Source organism: Pleurodeles waltl, chromosome 1_2 (assembly GCF_031143425.1).
Source record: "Pleurodeles waltl isolate 20211129_DDA chromosome 1_2, aPleWal1.hap1.20221129, whole genome shotgun sequence".
Taxonomy (NCBI): Eukaryota; Metazoa; Chordata; class Amphibia; order Caudata; family Salamandridae; genus Pleurodeles; species Pleurodeles waltl.
The window spans coordinates 355,855,820-355,873,805 of record NC_090437.1 but is presented as its reverse complement, the minus strand read 5'-3'; the positions used below and the strand labels follow the sequence as shown (position 1 = coordinate 355,873,805).

The 17,986-nt window shown below is 50.0% G+C and overlaps 1 protein-coding gene across 3 annotated transcripts in view; it reads right to left on the bottom strand.

Annotated features, from left to right (window-relative positions):
* Positions 1 to 17,986, bottom strand: part of ACO1 (aconitase 1) — a 616,249-nt gene that overhangs the window by 19,465 nt on the left and 578,798 nt on the right. The window lies entirely within an intron of this gene.

The window sequence follows — 17,986 nt, the reverse complement described above, 5'->3', positions numbered from 1 at the left end:
CCCAGCATATCTAGAATTTCCCAAAGCTTTGGGTCTTTCTAGACCCCTCGCCCTTGTAGGAGGAAGGGGGCTAATAATGGTAGATGTCCCGTTTGTCGCAACAGACTTCACAGATAATGGCTGCAGGTTCCCGGGCTGGATGTAAGTAGGACCTTTCTTGAGGTAAGATTTGTCGTATGGACCAGGTACTAACTTTGGATGAGTGCTCCCTTTAGAATTAAGAGGACCACTTCTCCCCCTTTCCTCCTTTGAGCAACACGTGCAACCAGAGAAGGTGCCCGATCTTTCTTGGACAAGACGAGTTAATTGCTGCACCATCCCTTTGAGCTCGTCTACTCTCTGCAAGATGAGAGACATGTTGAATCCTGGAGACGGATGGGCCAATGAAGAATTTATAATTGGAGAAGCTGGACAAACAGGAATCATAGGATCTAAAATTTCGGAAGAAGCGACATGTGACCCAGGAGAAATGACCTCCTCAGCTAACGGCTGAAATCGGTTAAAACAAGGAATGTTTGGGAGCACTTTGATCTCCGGACTTAGAGGAATATGAGCAATAGGTGGACTAGTTCCCTCTTCTATTTGAATTGAGCTTTGAATAAGAGAACAGGACTTGCTTGCTTCCTTTACTTCACAGGATAGACGAGGGGTTGAAGAAGATACATTAAGTACGACCCCTACTCCATAAGGTGGAGAGTTTCTTCCCAGATCAGGGCCCTTGCTCTTCTTGGAGAAGAAGTCCTTGAACCTCTTAGATTGTGCAGGGACTTTCCTGGTGCCTGCTGCGCAATTTAAAATTGCCTCCACCTCCTCAATGAGATGGTCAATCTCTTCAAACGATTTGAGTCCGTCTCTTTTGGACTTGATGGCAAGGTTACTTGTACGTTTTTTTGTTTTTTTATGTTCTAACCGAGTTTCCGGCATCTCGGTAGCCTTCCTCTTCCCCATGAGTTTTTAATAATATAAATAGACCTATGAGTTGGTGAAAGCAATTATGCTGGTGCTGCCACTGCCCAATGATGCGCGTCCCACTGGGCGGGAGCGCGAGGGTAGAGTTTTAAAGGGCTCCTGCCCCGATTATGCTGGTGCTGCCGCTGCCCAATGATGCGCGTCCCGCTGGGCGGGAGCGCGAGGGTCGAGTTTTAAAGGGCTCCTGCCCCGATTGTGCTGGTGCTGCCGCTGCCCAATGATGCGCGTCCCGCAGGGCGGGAGCGCGAGGGTCGAGTTTTAAAGGGCTCCTGCCCCGATTGTGCTGGTGCTGCCGCTGCCCAATGATGCGCGTATTTCACTTACTCTTCTAAGAGATGTGATAGCTATTAGGAAGGCTACTTTCCGGGTTAAGTATTGCATCTCACAAGAGTGCATGGGTTCAAATGGTGGACCCATGAGTCGTGTTAATACAATATTGAGGTTTCACGAGGGAACTGGTGATGTTCTCGGGGGTATGATTCTTTTTAAACCCTCCATACATGCTTTGATGACTGGGATTCTAAAGAGTGATGTTGAATGTGTAATCTCCAGATAGGCAGATATTGCTGTGAGATGTATTTTAATGGAAGAAAATGCTAGTTTAGATTTTTGTAAATGTAATAAGTAGTTTACAATGTTTTTGCGGAAGCATGTAGTGGTTGAATTTGATTATTATGGCAGTAATAAACAAATATTTTCCATTTGTTTGCGTAACAATGTCTTGTAGTAGGTTTTCTAGCTTGTTTAATGACCTCCATACATTCTTGTGTAAGGTCTAAATGTCCAAATTCTAAGACTTCAGGAGCCAGATTGCAAGATTGAGCGATGCTGGATTCGGGTGTCTGATCTGTTGTTTGTGTTGAGTTAACAGATCTGGTCTGTTTGGTAGTTTGATATGAGGTACTACTGACCGGTCCAGTAGTGTTGTATACCAAGGTTGGCGAGCCCAGGTTGGTGCTATTAGTATTAGTTTGAGTTTGTTCTGACTCAATTTGTTTACCAGATAAGGAAGGAGTGGGAGAGGGGGAAAAGCGTAAGCAAATATCCCTGACCAACTCATCCATAACGCATTGCCCTTGGAGTGAGGATGTGAATACCTGGACGCGAAGTTTTGGCATTTTGCGTTTTCTTTTGTTGCGAATAGGTCTATTTCTGGTGTTCCCCAGCGTAGAAAGTAAGTTTTTAGTATCTGGGGATGAATTTCCCATTCGCATGTTTGTTGGTGATCTCGACTGAGATTGTCGGCCAACTGGTTTTGAATCCCTGGGATGTACTATGCTATTAGGCGAATGTGATTGTGAATCGCCCAATGCCAAATCTTTTGTGCTAAGAGACACAGTTGTGATGAGTGTGTCCCTCCTTGTTTGTTTAGGTAATACATTGTTGTCATGTTGTCTGTTTTGACAAGAATGTGTTTGTGGGCTATTAGCGGTTGAAATACTTTCAATGCTAGAAACACTGCTATCAGTTCTAAATGATTTATATGCAGTTGCTTTTGTTTAACGTCCAATTGTCCCTGTATACTGTGCTGGTTAAGGTGTGCTCCCCACCCCATCATGGCAGCATCTGTTGTGATCACGTATTGAGGCACTGGGTCTTGGAATGGCCGCCCTTGGTTTAAATTTATAGGATTCCACCATTGAAGCAAGAAGTGTGTTTGGCGGTCTATGAACACTAGATCTTGAAGTTGACCCTGTGCTTGTGTCCATTGTGTTGCTAGGCACTGTTGTAAGTGTGTAGTCTTGCGTTTGGGACAATGGCTATGCATGAAGACATCATGCCTAGGAGTTTCATTACAAACCTCACTTGATAGTGTTGGTTTGGGTACATGTTTAATATTATATTTTGGAAGGCTTTTACCCTTTGTGGACTTGGAATGGCAATCGCTTTTTGTGTGTCGAGGGTTGCTCCTAAGTATTGTTGTATTTGGCACGGTTGTAGATGTGATTTTTGGTAGTTTAGAGAGAACCCTAGTTTGTGTAGGGTTTCTATGACGTATTGTGTGTGTAGAAGACACTGTTGCTGAGTGCTGGTTTTTATTAACCAATCGTCCAAGTAAGGGAATACGTGCATGTGCTGTCTCCTGATGTGAGCGGCTACGTCTGCAAGGCATTTTGTGAATACCCTTGGGGCTGTTGTTATCTCGAATGGTAACACTTTGAATTGGTAATGCACGCCTTGGATTACAAACCTTAAATATTTCCTGTGGGAAGGATGTATGGGTATGTGGAAATATGTATCCTTGAGATCTAATGTTGACATATAGTCCTGTTTTTTGAGCAAGGGAATCACTCTTGAAGTGTTACCATGTGAAAGTGATCTGATTTGATGTAAAGATTCAGTGTTCTGAGGTCAAATATGGGTCTCAGCGTTTTGTCCTTCTTTGGAATTAGGAAATACAGGGAGTAGACACCTGTTCCTTTTTGATGGTTGGGTACTAGTTCTATTGCTTGTTTTTGTAACAATGCTTGGACTTCTAGTTGTAACAGGTTTTGACATATTGTGTGCTCTTGGAGGCACATCTGGTGGCAATTGTAGGAATTCTATGCAATAACCATGTTGGATAATGGCTAGGACCCATGCGTCCGTAGTTATGTGTTCCCAGTTGTGGTAATAGGCAGTAAGTCTCCCCCCCCACTGGTGTTGCGTGGTGGGGGTTTGTGACATTGAAGTCACTGTTTGGTTTGTGGGGTTTTTGGGCTCTGGAATTTCCCTCTTGCTTTAGGGAACTGTCCACCTCTATATTGTCCCCGAAACCCTCCTATTTGATAATGGCCCTGATATGTGGGTCTGACTTGCGAGGTGGAAGGCTCTGTGGTTTGGGCACGAAACCCCCCTCTAAAGTGCTGCTTCCTAAAAGTGCCTCTGCTCTGTGGGGAGTTGAGCACGCCCATGCTGCCTTGAAAACCATAGAAGATAGGTGGAAGCAATACTGGGGGGTTCTTCTAAGGAGCCCCCAGAGTGCATGGAATCATACAACCAATACGAGTAACAATATTGAGGTATGATTCAGACATGTTTGATACCAAACGTGCCCAGGTTCAGAGTTACCATTATGTAGCTAGACACAAGAAGTGACCTGTGTCCAGTACAAGGGTAAAATGTGTTACCCGCACTTATGAAGTCCAGTGCATGGAACTGGAGTTTATAAGGGAGACCTATGCTCATGCAGGGGTGCCCTCACACATGGAGAGCTGCACCCTACCCTCTGGGCTAGGAGGGCCTACCGTAGGGTGAGTGACTTGGTGCAGTGACCTGTAGTGAAAGGGTGCATGCACCTTTTCACGCAGGCAGCAATGACAGGCCTGCAGATACATTTTGCATGCGCTCCCATGGGTGGCTTAATACATGCTAAAGCCGATGGGGAACCCCGGTCCCAAATGCCCTAGGTACGTAAGTACCATATCCTAGAGACTTACAAGGTAGCACCTGTATGCCAATTGTGGAGTGTACGAATATCCTAGGCTACCAAATTTAGGGAGAGAGAACACTCACTGGGGTCCTGGTTAGCAGGATCCCAGTGAGAACAGTGATAGCAGGCAAACAAGTGGGGGTAACCCTGGCAAAAAGTGTGACTTTCCTACAATGACACAAAACCCCATTTCTCTGTAGTTCATCTCAGACCATTATGCCTCTACAAACGTGCACTTGCCTGCACAAGTACTGTGCTTCCATGTTTCTCCCGAGTTATGGACCTCTAGTAGCAATCAACAATCCCACAACAAGTGACTCTCTCTACTTTAATCTGTTCACCAGGGAAGTCTTCCGGCAGCTTCATCTGCTGCTTTCTCCAGTGCCTTTTCATGAAGTAATGCAGGTTCCACCAGTGCTCACAGATGTGCTCTTACGCTCATTTTTCCCAGTATTTTCTTGCCCCAATAATTAGATACCTAATTGCATAACACTAATAATCTTTGACCTGGTTTAAAAAAAAACTTTATTGAAGTTTTTGTCAAGGATATCAAGTCTGTTCTTTTCTATTTTGAGCCTTCTCCAGATTTACAGTTCTTCCAGTTTGGTATTCTGTACTGGTGTTTAGATCCACTTACACAACACTAGTAGACTCAAGTAGGGCTTTCTTTATCTGGCAGGGTACAAGGCTCACCATAAAAGATTTCCAACAATCTGATCAAGGGCCTAGAATCCACTTTGGAGCGTCCCAGAATTAGAAGGGGTGTGAATTAGCAGGAGTTGTGGAAGAATTAGACAGAGGAGAATGCAGAGGATCGAAAAGAGAGGCCTGTGTGACACGAAGACAGCAGTGGAGAAAAGCAGACTCAAAAGTTAAGTGGAAGATGAAGACATGCTCAGAGAGCAGACCGGAATAACGAGATGGAAGGGGAAGTGACAAATGAGGAACAGGAGCAGAGGACAGTGGCATCACAAAGAACAGAAGACATGGTGGAGATCCATGGCACCTAAGAATGAGGCCAGAGCCTTCTTTGCTGCCAGAAGACCCAGTTACCACCAGGAGTCAGGCATCAAGTGCCCCTTGGCCAGTGCCAGAGGGAAAGGTCATGATTACAGCAAGAACTAGGGAAAGGGTGGGCAGTAATATAATATTATCAATTTACCCCTCCTACCAATCATGGTCCTGAAACTGATGTCACCCGCCAATCCCAAAACATTGCATATTTTTGGATTTTATTACCCACATTGCTACAAGCGGGGCCCTCCTCCACTCCCACTTGCTGTTTTTATCTAAGACTATATATTGCTTCAGGAACGTGGTAGGAAGGAAAGAAAAGCATGACACAGACTGGGAGGACTATGGCTCAGGGTAATGAAGATTACTGGTAAGCAATTACGACGTTTCCTACTCACCTCAGCCTTGACAAACTAAAGATCTAACCAGTTATTCCTCATTCCTATACCACTTGTTCAAATCAAAAGAAACCAAATTATCAATCTTTAACACTAGACGTACAAGTTACTTACCTTGGTAACGGAATATCTGGTAGAGTCATATTCTAGTTGCAGTGACCTTACCTTAGAATTTCCCCCAGGCGTCAGACTGGATCCAGAGATATTTCTTTGAGCAATACCCTCGTGCTTCAGTAGGTGGCATTGGTCGAATCCACAGGCGTTGTAGTCGTTGTGATGACGTCAGGAGTTGTACATAGACGCTGCCTCAGCGCAGTGACGTTAAGTTACTTTTAATGACTTTCCATGCCAAAGCGCAGATCCGCTAAAATCAGAGATTGGTGCGCCAGAGCTAAGGACCTGAAAAGGGGAATCCCTGTCCCTAGAAATCAGTTTGCAAGCAGGGAGGATGGGTGGGTCAGTAAGGAATCTGCAATCAGAGTATGTCTCTACCAGATATTTCATTACCGAAGGCAAGTAACTTGTACATCTGATAGACTTCTAGTTGCAGATTCCTTACCTTAAGTAGGAAGTTGGCTCTGTATGTACTATTTCAAAGTAAGAAATAGCATGCACAGAGTCCAAGGGTTCCCCTTAGAGGTAAGATAGTGGCAAAAAGAGATAATTCTAATGCTCTATTTTGTGGTAGTGTGGTCAAGCAGTAGGCTTATCAGAGGGTAGTGTTAAGCATTTGTTGTACACACACACACACACACACACACACACACACACACACACACACACACACACACACACACACACACACACACACACACACACACACACACACACACACACACACACACACTCCAGGCCAATAGGTTTTTATATAGAAAAATATATTTTCTTAGTTTATTTTAAGAACCACAGGTTCAAGATTTACAAACAATATAATAGGTATTTCACTCAGGTATCTTAGGAACTTTGAATCATCACAATAGCATGTACAGTTTTGGCAAAAATGTCAATAAGCTATTTTAAAAATGGACACAGTGCATAAATCAACAGTTCCTGGGGGAGGTAAGTATTTGTTAGTTTTTCAGGTAAGTAAAACACTTACAGGGTTCAAAGTTGGGTCCAAGGTAGCCCACCGTTGGGGGTTCAGGGCAACCCCAAAGTTACCACACCAGCAGCTCAGGGCCGGTCAGGTGCAGAGGTCAAAGTGGTGCCCAAAACGCATAGGCTTCAATGGAGAAGGGGGTGCCCCGGTTCCAGTCTGCCAGCAGGTAAGTACCCGCGACTTCGGAGGGCAGACCAGGGGGGTTTTGTAGGGCACCGGGGGGGACACAAGTCAGCACAAAACGTACACCCTCAGCGGCACAGGGGCGGCCGGGTGCAGAATGCAAACAGGCGTCCGGTTTGCAATAGGTTCCAATGGGAGACCTAGGGGCCTCTTCAGTGATGCAGGCAGAAAAGGGGGGGGGGGGGGGATTAGGAGGGGGGCTCCTTGGGGTAGCCACCACCTGGGCTAGGAAGAGGGCCACCTGTGGGTCGCTCCTGCACTGGAGGTCGGATCCTTCAGGTCCTGGGGGCTGCAGGTGCAGTGGGTATCCCAGGCGTCGGGGTCTTTGAAGCAGGCAGTCGCGGTCAGGGGGAGCCTCTGCAGGCGTCGCTGGAGGGGGGTCAGGGAGGTCAACTCTGGCTACTCACAGGGTCGCAGTCCCCGGGGAGTCCTCCCTGTAGTGTTGGTTCTCTGCAGGTCGAGCCGGGGGCGTCGGGTGCAGAGTGGAAAGTCTCACGCTTCCGGCGGGAAACATGTGGTCTTTAAAAGTTAATTCTTTGTTGCAAAGTTGCAGTTTCTTTTGAACATGGCTGCTATCCTCAGGAGTTCTTGGTTCTTTTAGATGCAGGGTAGTCCTCTGAGGCTTCAGAGGTCGTTGGGCCCTGGGGGACGCGTCGCTGTTGCAGTTTTTCTTGAAGAGGGGAGACAGGCCGGTAGGGCTGGGGCCAAAGCAGTTGGTGTCTCAGTCTTCTCTGCAGGGCTTCAGGTCAGCAGTCCTTCGTCTTCAGGTTGCAGGAATCTATCTTGCTTGGTTCTGGGGGGCCCCTAAATACTCAATTTAGGGGGGTGTTTAGGTCAGGGGGGTTAGTAGCCAATGGCTACTAGCCCTGAGGGGAGGGGGGCACATCCCTAATCCTATTGGGGGAATCCTCCATCTGCAAGATGGAGGATTTCTAAGTCAGAGTTACCTCAGCTCAGGACACCTTAGGGGTTGTCCTGACTGGCCAGAGACTCCTCCTTGTTTTTCTCATTATCTCCTCCGGCCTTGCCGCCAAAAGTGGGGCCGTGGCCGGAGGGGGGCGGGCATCTCCACTAGCTGGGATGCCCTGTGGCGCTGTAACAAAGGGAGTGAGCCTTTGAGGCTCACCGCCAGGTGTTACAGTTCCTGCAGGGGGAGGTGAGAAGCACCTCCACCCAGTACAGGCTTTGTTACTAGCCACAGAGTGACAAAGGCACTCTCCCCATGTGGCCAGCAACATGTCTGGTGTGTGGCAGGCTGGCAAAACTAGTCAGCCGACACTGGAAGTCGGGTATGTTTTCAGGGGGCATCTCTAAGATGCCCTCTGGGTGTATTTCACAATAAAATGTACACTGGCATCAGTGTGCATTTATTGTGCTGAGAAGTTTGATACCAAACTTCCCAGTTTTCAGTGTAGCCATTATGGTGCTGTGGTGTTCGTGTTTGACAGACTCCCAGACCATATACTCTTATGGCTACCCTGCATTTACAATGTCTAAGGTTTTGCTTAGACAATGTAGGGGCATAGTGCTCATGCACCTATGCCCTCACCTATGGTATAGTGCACCCTGCCTTAGGGCTGTAAGGCCTGCTAGAGGGGTGACTTATCTATGCCATAGGCAGTGTGAGGTTGGCATGGCACCCTGAGGGGAGTGCCATGTCAACTTAGTCATTTTCTCCCCACCAGCACACCCAAGCTGGCAAGCAGTGTGTCTGTGCTGAGTGAGGGGTCCCCAGGGTGGCATAAGACCTGCTGCAGCACTTCGAGACCTTCCCTGGCATCACGGCCCTTGGTACCAGGGGTACCAGTTACAAGGGACTTACCTGGATGCCAGGGTGTGCCAATTGTGGAGACAAAGGTATGGATTAGGGAAAGAAAACTAGTGCTGGGGCCTGGTTAGCAGGCCTCAGCACACTTTCAAATCATAAGTTGGCATCAGCAAAGGCAAAAAGTCAGGGGGTAACCATGCCAAGGAGGCATTTCCTTACACCTTAGAATAGATACCTAAGCAATGCCATCCTCAGTGGTGGGCTGCGTACCAAGATCATACTATAAAGTCCTGCAGGACCGAACGATCAAAGTAGCGATCCCAACAGACCTGAATGTCCCAGCAGTAGTGTTCAGCAAACATGTGCATGGACGCTCACGTAGCTGCCTGGCAGATACACAGGACAGGAACTCCACGTGTTAACGCAGTGGAAGCAGCAGTCACTCTGGTGGAATGAGCACACAAGCCCTCAGGGGGTTGCTTCTTGGCCACAGCGTAGCACATCTTGATGCAAAGAAGTACCCATCGAGAGATGGTACGTTTTTGCACCTCCTTCCCTTTCTTTGCACCCACATACCCGACAAAGAGTTGATCGTCCACCCGGAAATCTTTAGTACTATTAAGATAGAACGCCAACGCTTTTTTGGGTCCATACGGTGGAGTCTCACCTCCTCATGGGAAGGATGTGGGGGTGCGTAAAAGGTAGGCAGGGTTATGGACTGGCCTACATGAAAAGGCGTAACCACCTTTGGAAGGAAGGAAGCCTTAGCGCGCATCAACATTTTGTCAGGATGCACAGAGAAGTATGGAGGTTTGGACAAAAGGGCCTGAAGCTCAATCACCCTGCGAGCAGAAGTGATGGCAACAAGAAACACGGTTTTGAAGGTGAGGCGCTGTAAGGGACAGTTGTGCATTGGCTCAAAGTGAAAACACATTAAATAAGTAAGGACAAGAATGAGGTCCAACTGAGGCAAGATAAATGGAGTGGGAGGAAATAAATGGGTGAGACCTTTTAGGAATCTACTCACAGTAGGAGATTTAAAGAGTGAGGGCTGATCAGGTAACCTAAGAAAGGCTGAAATGGCAGTTAAAAACCCTTTGAGGGTGCCCACAGCAGATCCCTTCTGGGCCAAAGAAAGAATGAACAAAAGAACCTCTGATAGAGGAGCAGAGAGGGGATCAACAGTTTTGTTGATGCACCATGCCACAAATTTATGCAGTCAGGCGTACACCGTTTTGGTGGAGGGACGCCTGGCTGCCAAGATAACATCACAGACTTCAGGTGGAAGATCATAAGTTGTGAACTGTTGCCGCTCAATCTCCACGCATGAAGGTGGAGATTGGAAAGGTTCGGGTGGAGAACTCGTCCCCTGGTGCTGTGACAGAAGATTCGCCCGAAGAGGCAGTCTGAGAGGAGGATCGATGGCCATACTCAATAGCTCAGGATACCATACTCTCCGTGCCCAGTCCGAAGCCACCAAGATGACGTGGGCCAGGTTGTTCCTGATCTTCTTGAGAACTCTGAGCAGAAGTGGTATAGGCATAAAAGAGGCCAGAGTTCCACTAGAGACGAAAAGCGTCTCCGAGCGAGTGCCGTCTTGGATACTCCAACGTGCAAAATAGCTGACTTTGCGGGTTCTCTGCGGAAGTGAACAGATCTAACCAAGGCTCTCCCCACTGCTGAAAGAGAACTTGCGCCACCTCTGGATGGAGACGCCATTCGTGATCAGCTGTGCATCGACGGCTGAGTTCGCCCGCTCTGGCGTTGAGGACCCGCCAGATGTTGAACCACCACGATAATGCCCTGATGTTCCAGCCATGTCCAGAGATGTAGTGGCTCCTGAAAAAGGGTCCTGGACCCTACTGTGCCCTGTTTGTTGCAGTACCACATGGCACTAGTATTGTGTGTAAACACCTGCACTACCTTCCCTTTGAGAGAGGGAAGAAATGCTTTCAACGCAAGCCTGATCGCCCAGAGCTCCAGAAGGTTGATATGGAGCCCAGACTCTGCCGGAGACCAAAGGCCTCTGATCTCCGCCTCTACCATGTGGCCGCCCCAACCCAAAAGCGATGCATCTGTCACTATATATCGATCTGGCTGGGGAAGGGAGAGGGATCTGCCATGGACCCAATGCGAATTTGAAAGCCTCCACTGCAGGTCTTTCGCAGGCCCCTCCGAGATCTGGACCATGTCGGAGAGATTCCCCTAATGCTGCGCCCACTGGAACTTCAAGTCCCACTGCAGAGCTCGCATGTCATCTGGCATGCGTCACTAGCAGGATGCATGAGGCCATGAGGCCAAGCAGCCTCAGAGTCTGTCTCACAAAAAACCAAGACAGAGGCTGAAAGATCGGAATAATAGCCTGAATATCTTGGACTCGCTTTTTGGGAGGATAAGCCAGAAACTGCACTGTGTCTAGAACAGCTCCGATGAAAGAGAGCACCTGAGAGGGAGTCAAGTATGACTTTGGCACGTTTACAGTGAACCCCAGCATGTGCAGGAGGCTCGCCATAGTCTGAAGATGGGAGACGACTTTCTGGGGCTAGACTGCCTTCAACAGCCAGTCGTCGAGGTAGGGAAGACTGAGACCCCTAACTTGCGCAGATGAGCTGCTACCACCACCCCCATCACTTTCGTGAACACCCGAGGGGCGCTGGTAAGGCCGAAGGGGAGCACGGTAAACTGATAGTGCTTGTGACCTACCACGAATCGTAGGTAACGTCTGTGGGCAGGCAGGATGGGGATGTGGAAATAAGAGTCCTGCAGGTCGAACGCTACCATCCAGTCTCCTGGGTCTAGGGCAGACAACCTGAGCCAGGGTAAGCATTTTGAATTTCTCCTTCTTGAGGAAGTAGTTGAGGTCCCAAAGGACTAGGATAGGAAGTAAGCCCTTGTCCTTTTTCGGCACCAGAAAGTAGCGGGAATAACAACCACAACCTACTTCTGGCACAGTGACCTTCTCTATAGCTCCCTTGACCAAGAGAGCCGCGACTTCCTGGCGGAGAAGTGCCAAATGATCTTCCAGGAGTTGGCTGAGTGATGGAGGCATGGCTGGTGGGGCTGATTCGAAAAGGAAGGTGTAGCCCTTTCGAACGATCTGCAAAACCCACCTGTCTGTAGTGATGGATTCCCAGTGTGGGAGGTAATGGTGAATCCTGCCGCCAACTGGATGGGAGTGAAGGGACAGATTAGGAGGGTTTGGAGGCTGCAGTGGGGGCAGAGGTGGACTGGGCAGACCTCTGGTTCCCTGTCCCACGTCCACATGGGATTCCGCGTCCCCGGCCATACAGCAGCTGAACATGGTTGGCACAGTGGCTGGGCAGGGAACACGACATGGAGCCCCTTCTGTGGCCACAAAAGGGGCAAAAAGCGGACTGCAGGGGGGGCGAGGGGCAGCGGAAAGACCAAGGAACCGAGCCGTATCCCAGGAATACTTGAATCTCTCCAAAGAGACAGAAGCCATCAAAGGGCATGTCCATGAGGGACTGTTGTACATCTCCAGAACAACCAGAAGTACGCAAACCAGGCGTGGCGTCTGAATGCCACTGTCGTAGCAACCAATCTGCCCAGAGAGTCAGTCGTGTCCAGCCCACATCGGATGGTGAACTTCGCTGCATCTCTCCCATCACTGACAGCTTGGGAGACGACAGCATGGGCCTCCTCCAGTGTCTACGGCAGGACTTGCACCACTGTATCCCACAGAGGGTGGGTATAGCGCCCCAAAAGGCATGCAGTGTTCACGGACCGCAGTGCGAGACCGGAGGAAGAAAACAACTTCTTCCTAAATTGTTCCAGCCTTTTTGATTCCCTATCTGGGGGTGTGGAAGGGGATGTGCCTGAGAAAGAGAAAGCCTGGATGACAAGACTCTCAGGCGTGGGGTGTTGGGACAGGAATTTAGGGTCGTTCGAAGCGTGCCGATGGCGGTGTGCGATAGTCCTATTCACAGGAGCCCCTGTGTTGGGTTTGGACCAAGTACCCAACAAGACATCGGTGAGGGCTTAATTGAAAGGTAAAAGGGGCTCAGAAGTGGAAGCCCCTGGCTGAAGCACCTCCGTCAGGAGGTTGGACCTGAATTCTACAGTAGGTACCTCAAGGTCAAGAACCTCGGCTGCCCTACTGACCACCATACCATTAGTCGCTCTCTCCGCTGTAGCCATGGTAGGAGGACACAGCATGCCAGCGTCTGGAAAAGTATCCAGCACTGGCTTTGCCCAATTCCTGTGCCAAGTCCAAAGATGGGCCATCCTGGTATTCACAAGGGTCCAGGGACCCCTCCAATCCTTCCCTGAATTTGTACCTATAGGAAAAAGGGTCCAAATCTGACCTGGGGAGAGTAGGCACAATCGAAGACAGAGGCGGCGGCGGCTGACGTCGCTCTGACTCCGAGTCAGATAAGTGGGCACTACCGACGTCAGGCGCGCCGACAAACGACCCGGTGCCGGGGAAGGTCTCAGTGGTGCGAGCAGATCCGGGGGGACCTTGGTGGCCGGAGCTGAAGCCGCTGGCACGGAACCTGAAGGCCTCTCAACCGAACCCCTAGGGCCCGAAGGCGCTGTATCGGGGTCGGTCCGCCCAAATATGAGGTGCATGGTCTCAAAGAATTCGTTAAGCTGGGCGTGGGTCGCTCCGGCTCCCGGAAACTCGAGAAAGCACGGAGCGGACCAGAAGCAGGCTCCGAGGACGGCGGCATTAAGCGTCAACGCTCCTCCCGCATCACGTCAGCCGAGTAACGGGGCTAAATCGAAGGGTGATAAGACCGCTTCAAGTTCTTCTTCTTGTTACCTGCACTTGAAGATTTTGAGGAAGACGAGTGGTGATGGCTCAGCGAACAGTCTTGGGAACTTCCTCTCGAGCGAGACTGGGACCTACGCGGAGTCGAGTGCCGGGCTGCCATGAGCTTGAGGGACCACTCCCTCAAGGCCTTCGGCTGCATGACCTGGCACTAGGAGCACAACTTTGGGTCGTGATCGCGCTCCAAGCACCACAAACAGACCAGATGCGGATTAGTCACCGACATCATGCGGTGACAGTCATCGCACAGCTTGAATACGGTCTTCGGGGACATCCTCGACGCACCAAAAACTCACTTGAAAACTCGACAAAACGGTTGAAATCAAAAAGAGACCAGCGTAGCTCTCTCTGGATCAGCACATGGTGCGGAAAGAAAAGAATTGACGTCACTGCGCTGCGGCGGCATCTATGTACTGCGCCCGATGTCATCACGGCGACTACGACTCCAGTGACGCCTGCGGAGTCGACCGACTCCACCTACTGATGCACAAGGGTATTGCTCGAAGAAAAATCTCCAGATCCAGTCTGACGCCTGGGGGAAATTCTATGGTAAGGAATCTGCAACTAGAAGTCTCTATCAGATTGTTTATGTTTTACAAATTTATCAACATTGCACCATGGACCATGCTGTAGCCCCACAAGGTTCAAATAATGGTACTCCATTGGCCTCTGCCCAGGAAGCAGGGACCACCCTGGTGGATCTGTCATGGATATTACTAAGAATTTCCATTAATACGTAGGCTTGTGGGATAATTTAACAATAATTTGTCATGCCAATTTACTTGCAGTAGATGTGGTAGGTTGGTAGGTTTCTTTTCTTTGTTTTCTGTGCCACAGGAAATGAACAATGCATCAGAATGTCTGAAATCTCTGAAATATTTTGTCCTCTCTAGATAAATTATTGGAGACCTACTTACATCTTGCACCAAGGACAAAGATGAATGTGAATTAACACGGAGGACTGCGTCCTGAAAAGTGTGAAATTGAGAGCAAATCTTTGGCTTAAATTGGGGTCCAGTTTAATACTACCTTGTTTGGAAGGAATCTAGTATTTGGAATTGATGGCGAAAAGGCACCTATTTCTCCCAAGAGTCTTCCTGAGGTAATGGCTAGTTAATCAATCAATCAAAAAATTTATTAAACGCACTACTCACCCGAAAGGGTCACAAGGTGCTGGGGGTGGGGGAGGGGAGTTGGGGGGGATGCTGTTTACTGCTCAAAAAGCCATATCTTGAGGTGCTTTCTGAAAGTCAGGAGGTCCTGGGTCTTGCGTAGGTTGGTGGGGAGGGAGTTCCAGGTCTTGGAGGTGAGGTAGGAGAAGGATCTGCCTCCGGAGGTGGTGCGTTGGATGCGGGGGGACTGTGGCGAGGGCGAGATCTGCAGAGCGGAGGAGTCGAGTAGGTGCGTGGAAGTTCACTCGTTAGTTGAGGTAGCTGGTCCAGTGTTGTGGAGGGATTTGTGAGCGTGGATAAGGACTTTGAAGATGATCCTTTTGCTGATGGGCAGCCACTGAAAAGATCTGAGGTGAGCGAAGATGTGTTCGTTTAGTGGGAGGTTGAGGATGAGACGTACGGCTGTGTTCTGGATTCTCTGGAGTTTTTGCTGAAGCTTGGCTGTGGTACCAGCTTAGAGAGCGTTTCCGTAGTCTAATCTGCTGCTGATGAGTGCATGGGTGACAGTTTTTTCTGTTTTCTATGGGAATCCATTTGAAGGTCTTCCGTAGCATGCGAAGGGTGTTGAAACAGGAGGACGATATGGTGTTGATTTGCTGGGCCATGGATAGAGATGGGTCTAAGATGATGTCGAGGTTGCGTGCGTGGGTGGAGGGTCTTGGGGGTGGTCCTAGGGCAGTGGGCCACCAGGAGCCGTCCCATACTGTCTTGTTGGGGCTGAAAATGATGATTTCTGATTTGTTGGAGTTGAGTTTGAGGTGGCCTGCTGTCATCCATTTGGCCATGTTGAGGAGTCCGGAGTGGAGGTTTGTCTTGGCGGTGGAAGGGTTCCTGGTGAGGGAGATGACGAGCTGGGTGTCGTCTGGGTATGAGATGATGGTGATTCCGTGGGGGCGGAGGATGTTGGCGAGCAGGGCCATGTAAATGTTTAAGAGGGTAGGGCTGAGGGAGGATCCTTGGGGGACCCCGCAGATGATCTTGGTTGCTGGGGACTGGAAGGGAGGGAGGCAGACGTTCTTGGTTCTTTCGGCAAGGAAGGAGGTGAGCCAGTCCAGGGCCTTGTGCCTGATTCCTGCGCTGAACAGGCGTGCGCAGAGGATTTGGTGGCATACCGTGTCGAAGGCTGCGGAGAGGTCCAGAAGGATGAGTGCGGCGGTCTCGCCCTTGTCTACTCTGGTTCTGATGTCATCAGTGCAGGCGATGAGGGCGGTCTCAGTGCTGTGGTTCTTGCGAAATCCAGACTGGTAGGAGTTGAGTGCGTTGTTTTCCTCTAGGAAGTGGGACAGTCGGGTGTTCACTATCTTCTCAGCGACCTTGGCAGGGAAGGGGAGAAGAGAGAAGGGGCGGTAGTTTGTGAGATCTTCCGGGTCTGCTTTTGGTTTTTTGAGGAGTGTGTTGACTTCAGCGTGCTTCCAGGTGTCTGGGAAGGTTGCGGCGTCTAAGGAGCTGTTGATTATGGCGCGGAGCTGGAGAGCGATAATTGGGCTCGCCTTTTTGAAAATGTGGTGGGGGCAGGGGTCTGTGGGGAAGCCTGAGTGGATGGAGTTCATGTTTTGTTCGGTTTCTTTGTCGTCGGTAGGGGTTGAGGTGTGTAGTCGGTTGGTGTGGGGGGGGGGGGTGTTGTGTTGTTGGTGGTGTCGGTGGTGGTGACAGTGGGTGCGGATGATGTGAAACTGTTGCGTATGTCTAAGATTTTGAGGTGAAAGTAGTTGGAGAGGGAGTTGTAGAGGTCTTGATGGTGCGGGTGTTGTTACTTTTCAGTGGGGCGAGGGAGTCTGCGCAGGTTGTTAGCCATTGTGTGAAGTTGTGAGCAGCAATGTTGGGGTCGTTGGTGATGGGGGGTGGAGCTTGTGTGAACTTGCCGTTCAGGTGTTCTATGGGGATCATGTTCTACATTCGGTAGGGTGTGGTGTGTTGTCGGTAGTGGGTGGGGGTTTCGTGAAGGAGAAGTGGACACAGTGGTGGTCGGTCCAGTGGAGTTCGGTGGTGTGTGTGTGAATGACGTGGTTGCTGGAGGTGAAAATTGCATCAAGCGTGTGTCCTGCTGAGTGAGTGGGTGAGGTGACCAGTTGTTTGAGTCCTAGGTTCGTGAGGTTGTCTAGCAGGGTTGTGGAGTTGTGTGTCGTGGGTGCTTTCCAGGTGAAATATGAGGTCACCAGGGAGAATATAGTCTGTGGAGGTGAGGGCGTGGGAGCTGGTGTTATCAGCAATGGTGTCACTGAAAGGGGGACGGGGTCCTGGTGGTCTGTAAATGAGGGTTCCTCTAAGGGTGGCGTTGGCGTTTATGTGAATTAAGAAGTGTAGGTGTTATGCCCTGTCTAGGGTGTTGTGGCTGTTGGTGGAGATCGTGATGGTGCTTTTGTGTACAACGGTGATGCCTCCTCCTGGTTTGTTTATGCGATGTCTGCGAGAGATTTTGTAGCCTTCTGGGATGGCTATGCGGGTGAGGAAGACGATGTCAGGGGAGTGTGTTGTGATCAGTCCCAGAGATCGATGACGTGCTTGTGGACTGAGTGGGTGTTTAGGAGTATGCGGTTAAGGTGGTTGCGGGGGCTGTTGTTGTTGTGGTGTGTGTTGTGGTGCGTGTTAGTGTTGTTGGTCTTTGTGGGAGTGCAGGAGAAGCAGCATGCGTGACGTGAACGTCCGTGTGTGTGCTTGGGGTTGGCCTGAGTGCAGGCGGGGTGCTGCCCTGGGTTGAGGGTGTGGAGTTTGGTGGAGGAGTAATGCTGCCTCAGGGGGGGGGTGGGGGGGGGGAGGGGTAGGGTCGGAGCGGCGGGGGACAGGGGGACCGGTGCTGGGCGCGGTCCAGACGCGGATGGGCACAGACGGGCTTGCCTCTGTCGTGCCTATGGCACGCGGCCACCATTAAGTGGGGGAGGTGGGAGAGAGGAGCATCTGGGAGGGAAGGAACCAATGGGTGCACGAGGGAGGCAGGCCGCAGCGACAGGGACCAGAAGACCGGCCGGAGCCAGCTGAAAACAGGCAAGCAACAATGGAAAAATGAAACAAAGTTCAAAAAAGGCACAGGGGCCGAATACAGCAGTGAGCAAAACGTAAAAACGATATGTAAAAATGAAATAACACGAAATGCAAAAAACAGTGAACAACCAGATATGCCTACCACTAGGCACCAGGGATGAGAATGCAGGCGGGTGCCTGCGAGTGTTGGAGGGCCTCGA